Here is an 8423-nt window from a genome sequence, read left to right on the forward strand (position 1 = left end):
ATTATTTGCATACTCACGTAGCAAGAACTTGAAAGAAATGTTATCTTCTACATCAGAAACTCCAGTTGTATACAAAGGAACAGTCCCATGTAAAAATTGTAGCAACTGTAACTGCATTATTAAAGGCAACACCATACAACACCCTATGAAAGGGTATCCGATTAAGCTGCACGTCAATGCCACCTGCGACTCAATGAACCTAATTTATGGCATCAAATGCCCATGTGGTCAACTATACGTCGGCAAAACCGAAAGAAAAGTGAAAACACGAATAACCGAACATAAGTCAAACATACGTACTAAAAATGAGAAGTCCAACCTAGCGGTACATTTTAATGAATGTCGCCACACCATCGCTCAATTACAGTTCATCGTCCTAGAGACAGTATCCAGGAAAGAGGGAATTGACATTCGCAAACACCTCTTACAGAGGGAATTAGAATGGATTTATAGACTGCAAAGCCTGAAGCCGAACGGTCTCAATGACCGGGTAGAATATAGCTGTTACTTGTAAATAACACCCTGTCATATTGTATATATTTTTGTCTTATTGTGATTTGCCCCTTCAAGCATTGTTACCATATATCGCGTTCACATTTACTTCCACACTCCATTCTAAGATGGCCGCCACTACCCGAGTTTCACTCTTGCCTGGTTTCACCCCTCGTCTATGTCGCCGGCACCTCCCCGCTTCACTTAACCTGCCTTCACTCGCTGAACCTAACGCATTCAGCCTACGGAGAACGCGAAGCATGTTCCTCGCTGCATCACTGTAAGTAAATCTGCCAACCGACCAGCATGCCTAACGAGACCCTTGTGACTTGCACACGGTAGCACACCGACGTCCCGGTTGTTGTACTTGAATGTATCACATGCCTTACCCTGTCGGCATTCACCAGCCGACATTGACCCACACCCGCATTTGTTTAGGATTACGCACGATAGTTACTTTGTGATCCCGCATGCTTTCCTCACCAAGACCCTTTCTTCATCACCCAATTAGCACGTCCATAAGCACGGTAATTTCACCAGTATCCACACCGGCCATATACTGATATGTACATCACCAATTCACCTAAGCACTCTATCTCCTAGTCTATGCGCTTACACCCCTAATCGACACTTTAATTCTTCTTCTTTCAGCGCTCCTTGAGAAAGGGCGTTTTTGAGCCCGAAATGCATCGGAGCCAAATGCGTGGAATGACATGTATCACAACATTCTAAAGATGATATGAATTTGAATATCACTCAAATGTATAAATAAACACGTGAACATTAACTAGTGGAATCATTGTGTTTGAGCCACCCCGGAGTGCCTCCCTGGGATGTACTTGCATGCTTCATGCGTACACGACTTATTCAATTATTCATTGGGCGTCTTGAGACGGAAACGCCACCAAGGAGTGCACCCTTCCTAGAATTATCCTTTATTGAACCACCAGCTGTGCATCCTCCACACACTTTGATTCAGTACTGTGACATGCCTGATGGGAATTGGTTACAGGTTGAATTGTTCAATGTGGCTGCTAAGCTGGGTGTGAACACATTTTTCCAAGAGTTTTGCTAGAGTCGGGATGTTAGATATCGGGTGATAATTATTTAAGTCTGATGGGTCAGCTGTTGGTTTCTTAAGGATAGGGGATACCTGCCCTGTTTTCAGGCTTTCTGGGATGGCTCCTTGAAGGAGGGAGGTATTTATGATTTTGGTCCAAAGAGGTAAAAACTGTTGAATTAAGTATTTTAAGTACTTAGTGGGAAGCGGATCTGTGCAATGGTGGGAGGGATTTAGAGCGGTTAGCGTATTTAATATAGTGTCTTCACTGTAGGTGTTGAAGTGGGACCAGGTTGCGTTGTTTTTAAGGTTGAATTTTGTGGAACATCTGACTGGGATACCTATAGGGGGCAATGTGGAGTTCTTTTGCGTGTCCGTAATGAATCGGAGGTCATTGAGTAAGTCGGTTTTTTGGGATTCTGATTTTGTAGTGAAAAAGGAGGCAAATTCCTCACAGTTGGGGTGGATGGGTGGACTCTTGGTTTGGGTTTTGATTAGATCGAATAGTTTTTGGGGACGGTTCTTGGCTTGGTCTAGTTGACTCGACTGTCCAGAAGTTTACATATACCCTAAAATTCCTGCTACAAAAACAGACATTTCAGGGGAGCAGAATCTTTTGGCAGTCTGTTTCAGATGCATGGCTTACAAAGAGCATCTTTATAATAATAATAACCTTAAATTTTAAAGCACACAGCTACCTCCGAAGTGGTTTCCTGGCGCTGGGGGCCCTCGGGAAGATTAAGTGAGCTATTGCCCAAAGTCACATGGTGCTATGCTGACCTGCTGCGGCGATCGAACCGTGAACCCCGTGGTCTGGAGTCAGGCACCCTGGCCGCTGCGCCACACCTCTTCCACATTTTTCCGTTTAAAGGCTGGGAGCTTCCCTACTTGTATATTGCATCTTTATTTGGCAGGGTAGGCTGTCTATAAAAGCTGTAATTCTAAACATAAGCCAAGGATGCGTACAAAGTAACCAATTTTACAAGGGCATTGACTGATCTCTCATATTAGCCTAAGCAACGAAAATATTGCGAGATCCAGGGCAAACAGCTGTATCTTCCAACTCCTCTGTTTATTGATCTGCTCAACAAGCCAGTGTTCCCCCGTTTTGATCCTGGCTATGGGTAGTAAATCGCTTTGCAAAAGGTAATAAAATATATCATATAAGCAATGAAAAAAACATTAAGTCTGAATTTAATGTGCTAAAACATGCAGACAAATGCTTGCACAAATGGTGTTTGCTAGAATAATCAAGGCATACCTACTGGTTTTGTCAACAGTTTTTTACCTTAAGTTATTATGGGGGCATATATTCCCCTGCCCCTTTTCACTTATAAGTATGTATAATTTGAGCTATAAGAGATCAAGCTGTACAATGATAACTTGTATGACATTTGAGGTAGCTGGAATAAGCTGTGCACCAAAGTACCCCAATGGGTGGGCAGGGTTAACTTCCAACATACTTCAAGTTCATTTCTCTTGTCATGAAGCAAGAAGACCTTGAAGGTAATGACTGTCACCAGGACAAGTAGCCCTAATAATAATGATTACCTGAAATAATACATACTAACAAAAAAAGTTTATTTTAGCTTTCTCCTGCTTCCAAATGTTAACATATACAGGTTATTAAAACATTTACTTATAGAAACATTTTAAGGACAATCAAACCACCATATTGGGTAGAGCTGTATCAAATATAGTACTATCCGCTGTTTAAAAGCCAAAATGCAAATCTTTGCACTGTAGGACGACAAGCCTAACAAGAAAACTACCTATGGCACACAGGGATACGTAGGGTGGTCAACCGTCCCATTTTCTGCAGGTTTAAGCTTGTGCAGGAAAGTCCTGTAGTGTCCACTTCCATGACCAACAAGACAAAAGCAAATCTGGAGGATTTCAGCTTTTTTCTTTTTTCTTTTTTTAGTGGTAAATACTTTATTTGTTGATTAATTAAAATCATTACAAAAAACAAAAATACATAACAAGCACAAAATCTGGTTGAACATATATGAATACAATGCCAAAATATAACATGCCCGACATCTGATTAACCATTTTCCAGTTTTGGGGGTAAAGTGCGTAAGTGCATGTGATAGCAGCTTATAAATTTAAAATTAAAGTGCTATTTACAAGCAGCCAATATGACTTAATTTCTAAAATAACTAGAACTATTAACGACAGAGATACAATAGTATCCCAACATCAATACTAAAGTGACCTGTGCTTTCAGCAGCAATCTGAGAAGTGCATTACATTTTCCACCGACAAAACTAAAGTTCAGCGTGCTAACTGCGACAAGTTACTGTTTAATTTTAAAACTAATCTATACAACATAGCACCGTACAGAGTTGGAATACATTTACTCAATTCTTTAAAATTATTGAATCGATCGTAACTACAAAAATATACAAACAACATGAAATATCGCAATGATAAAGATGATTTAAAAATACCTTAAAAATGCCCACAGACTCCCTAAAAACAGTAAAAGCATTACTTTGCCATAGCAGGTTAATTAATTACTTTAGGTATCAGCCTTACATAATTTCTTTTCAGCTTTAAAAATAAATTGTGCAAATTCTGTATATTATAGGCATTGACGCCACTTAAACATGATATTAATGCAGATCTACAAGTTCTAACTCCTATTTCTTTGAAGATAGGTTTTAAAATTGACTTCCTTTCCTGACACATTTTTGGGCATAGTGTAACAATGTGCAGCAAAGTTTCCTCGTACAGCCCGCAAAGCCTACAAGCGTTTGATGACCATTTATAATTTATTTATTTATATACCATTTTGGAGGATTTCAGCTACATCTGCCTGCCAGGGTGTTGCCTTTTCCTTCTTTCAGTCCTATATGAGCTGTTTAGAGGTACCAGTCTACTGAACGTATTTAGTTACTGCATGACCCGGTGGGGCCCGCTACAGCACAGTAGGTGTCCTGACAACCCAGCTTCAGGGACTCATTTTCTAAATACACTTGTAAAGCGCTTTTATACCCGCAAGGGTCTTGTTCGCGCCATATAAAACCATCAAAATAAATAAATACACCTTTAGAGATACTAACAAGGAAAGCAGGGCCGTATAATTAATTAGCCTTGAAGGAATATCCTTAGAGCCTCTTCTAGGAATATGATATGCCCTTTGTGTTTATTTCTTCCATTTAGATCAAATCAAATTGCTCATATATTTTCAGATTAGGGCACAGACGGAGGACGATTTGCCCAAGATAATATATTTTGGCAAAGCAACAGACCCAAAACACCAAGTCAGTACTACTTTCTTGAAAGGATATAACTGTACCACCATACTACATTTTGGTGACTAGACCAAGGCAAAGAAAAGTCTATAGCACGGGAACACCCTACCCAGCCGAAGAAACACCCAGTACAGTTTTTTAGTAACCTCGTACTTTGTATGAGCTTTCAGATTAACTCTAAATACTCCCATGCTTGACAATTTATGAAAAGTTCAAAACATGATTGCTGAAGAACAAATAATTTGACCAAACGGAAATGCCAGGATTTAAACCTAGGTCTTCTCGTTCCAGTTTCCAACTAGCCACTAATTAGTCACTCCTGGGATGAATGATTCTGGTGGCAAGGGTAAAAGTACGCTTAGCGCTAAGGTTCCTGCCTATATTTATAACACTGTGCTCATTTCCAGCATATTCAGGTACATTAGATATACCCATTACATTGGGCCTTGATTAGCAGTAGTGTCTGCACACCACCCGGAGAAATTCTTACTGTGCAATGTGCATTTCTTTCAATTACTATCTGTTAGGCACTTTGGCCTCTATTTTGAAGATACCCCAATATTATCACATAACGGGGAAAAGACACACGTGGTTTGAGGCCTTTTCTTTGGACCCTCATACCACGAAAGACTTGTTCTTGTCCGCACTCGTAATGTCCTGCAGCAAATAGATAACAGAAGCTTACCATATGCCTTCTGAAACTGGTCGACGTTGGTTGGCGACAACTACTGCTGTAGAAACTCGCGAAAGATAGTTCATTACAATACAAAAACACCTTGTAAATAAAAAGGACACCAAAATTAACACGCCTAATACAAATGCGCGTTTGTCACAAAGTACATTGAACTATACCTACCAAGTGTTAAATAAAAATACATACGAGTCTAAAATGTGTGAATTAAAAATAAAATGTTGCCTTACATTCAGGAGAAAAAAAACGTGATTTCACCTCTCTCGAAGTAACGGTCTACATGCAGTCGCTCGAAAACGCAGCCATTTTAAAGACGCCACTACAGTACAAGGTAATCTTCTTTGATTACGTCACTGCGACCGCCCACTAGCCAACAACAAATGAAAAGAGGGGGCGGAGGAGTCTTGAAACCCTTATCTTGTTGATGCGATATCTGCTACCATTACGTCAGCTTTTTTTTTTAACTTCTATTGCGTACATGTTCGTTGTATACGTCAATGGGGTAGCCTCGCCTCTGTTATGAGTGTATCTTACCCTTTGTCGTTAAGGCTAAAGGATACATTTCGACGTGGAAGAGCCATACAGGCAGGGTCGGCCTTTAGCATGGTCGAGCTGGGCCCAGGGCGACAATTTTCAGAGGGGCGCATAGAGCTATGTGCTTTAAGGTTATGTCAACAACAGCGCCCTTCTTATCATGCTCCAGCCTTGTTCTTGTCCATAGCAGTTCGTTTCGGTCTGATTTCTCAGTTTAAAGTGTTTTTAAGTCCTGCATTATCATTATCAGACAACGAGGGGTTTAGCACCCGTTTAGCCCCTTTCACCTACTTCACAGTCTGACCCCTGCTGGCACACATCAACAAAACCATCACCTGTGTGAAGCAGCTAATCTGTGGTGATTTAGGTGAGCTGGGGGAGGTTTGAGGATGTTTGTGTTCAGGGACGGTCACATAGCTGCCAAGGATTCTGATTGCTCATGTGTGACATTTTCATAATTTCAGTGGAATTATGTGTGCCATTCAACTACTATGAGTGACACTTTCTTGCAAGTAAAACCAAGCACTAAAGACCAGTGAAACATATAAATATCTGAAATTACACCCAACTGACCAACAAAAACTCTAAGAAGATCTTAAAACTGCTAAAACTCCAGAAATGGAAGGGCTTTTAGTGTTGTCAGTGAAATCTGTGGTGATTTAAGTGAGCTGGGGGAGGTTTGAGGATGTTTGTGTTCAGGGACTGGTCACATAGCTGCCAATGATTCTGATTGCTTATGTGTGACATTTTCATAATTTCAGTGGAATTATGTGTGACATTCAACTACTATGAGTGACACTTTCTTGCAAGTAAAACCAAGCACTAAAGACCAGCGAAACATATAAATATCAGAAATTACACCCAACTGACCAACAAAAACTCTAAGAAGAACTTAAAACTGCTAAAACACCAGAAATGGAAGGGCTTTTAGTGTTGTCGGTGAACTGTCATATGTGTGACACTTGGGGTCACATTTTCTCTCGAATAAAACGAAGCAATGAAGTGCATGGAAAGAGATAAAATATCAGACACTTTTGATCAATGAGAAACCCTAAATACCTTGAAAATGCTTCAAAACCCCTGAAATAGAAGATTAAGATACTGATACGAAATGATTTGTCTGCATAGAAGATATGAAAGTAAAGAAATTATCATAAACCCTTTCACATCCCCATGCCATTGCACTTTATTGCTACCTAATACAGGTAAGCACATGCTGCAGAGATCAAATGAACACAGGACAGATATGTTATTCCGGCATTTAGAAACATAAGCGAAATCACCTAAAGCCTTTTAACTGAACATACTACAAAGAACAAATGAAAATAGAAAGCCCTTTAAACATGTTCTAGTGCTGATTCATAACTATTACTCAGAGTAACCAAACACAGAAATGGAAAGTTACAAATAAATAAATCTGATTTTGTTTCCAGTTCTATTTAGTATTATGTCCAGGCATTAGCAGACTTGATAAAACAAATACACTTCTCTTGGGACTGTGACAACCATAGTCAGAGTGCTTGTCTCACCTGACTACTGCTGTCCATTCCGCCACTGCCTGGGAGTGGGTCTCAAGGCTGAATGCTTCGCCGGCGAATTGTTGAGGAGCGACGTGTCTCGGTGACTCAGCTGCAGCTGAAAGCTGAGTCGGAGGGAACAGAGAGCCACAGGCAACTCTCCTCAAGATTGTCTTGATATGATTGGCAGCATTTTTTTGATACAGGACCCCAAGCATGTTATTTTCAGGCGGGCCCAGTGATGCCTTCCTGGGTGTTGGCTGGATAATATAGTTAAAAACATCCTGCCAGTCATGAACACTGACAACCCTCTCAACGTTTGAGATTAGCACACAGTGAAATGCCAATTAAGTGCCATTTGGACAAGAGGACGCCAGCCTCATACTCTCTCTCTCTGCTTTCGGCGGGCACCGGTGCGTACCTGAAAAAGAGAGTTTCATTTGCCCGCAGCCGTCACTCATTACTTGGCCATAATCCCAACACAGTGCAAGGGTGGTGCCAGTTGCCGTAAACATATTTATTTTATGCGTTTTTATATGGCGCGGACTTTACCTGAAGGTGTCAGAGCCCTTCACAATAGGAACAGTAATGTTACATGAGGAGAAATTTACAAGTGGGCATGTTACAAAAGCAAACGTTACGTTACATGAGGCAAAAGTGACAATTGTGCATGTATCAAAAGCAAACAAAATACAAGAGGTAGCAAACGTTACGTTACAAGAGGAAAAAGTGACATGTGTGCTTGATACGAAAGCAGTGCAGGTGCACTCCCGTGATTTGCTCACTGTCACAGAAGGATACAACATTTTCTAGCTATTGCGACAAGAATTTTAGATTCTATTAAGGACACGGAGGCGAGGATTATGCTT

General features: G+C 40.7%; 1 protein-coding gene across 1 annotated transcript in view; it reads right to left on the reverse strand.

Moving 5' to 3' along the window:
* Positions 1–5838, reverse strand: part of IGF2BP1 (insulin like growth factor 2 mRNA binding protein 1) — a 1614238-nt gene extending 1608400 nt beyond the window's left edge. Inside the window, exon 1 of the mRNA XM_078645534.1 lies at positions 5734–5838. The gene's annotated coding sequence lies outside the window, so the exon portion shown is untranslated. The remainder of the gene's footprint in view (positions 1–5733) is intronic.
* Between the last annotated feature and the right edge of the window lie 2585 nt (positions 5839–8423).

Source organism: Lissotriton helveticus, chromosome 5_1 (genome assembly GCF_964261635.1).
Source record: "Lissotriton helveticus chromosome 5_1, aLisHel1.1, whole genome shotgun sequence".
In the NCBI taxonomy this organism is placed as follows: Eukaryota; Metazoa; Chordata; class Amphibia; order Caudata; family Salamandridae; genus Lissotriton; species Lissotriton helveticus.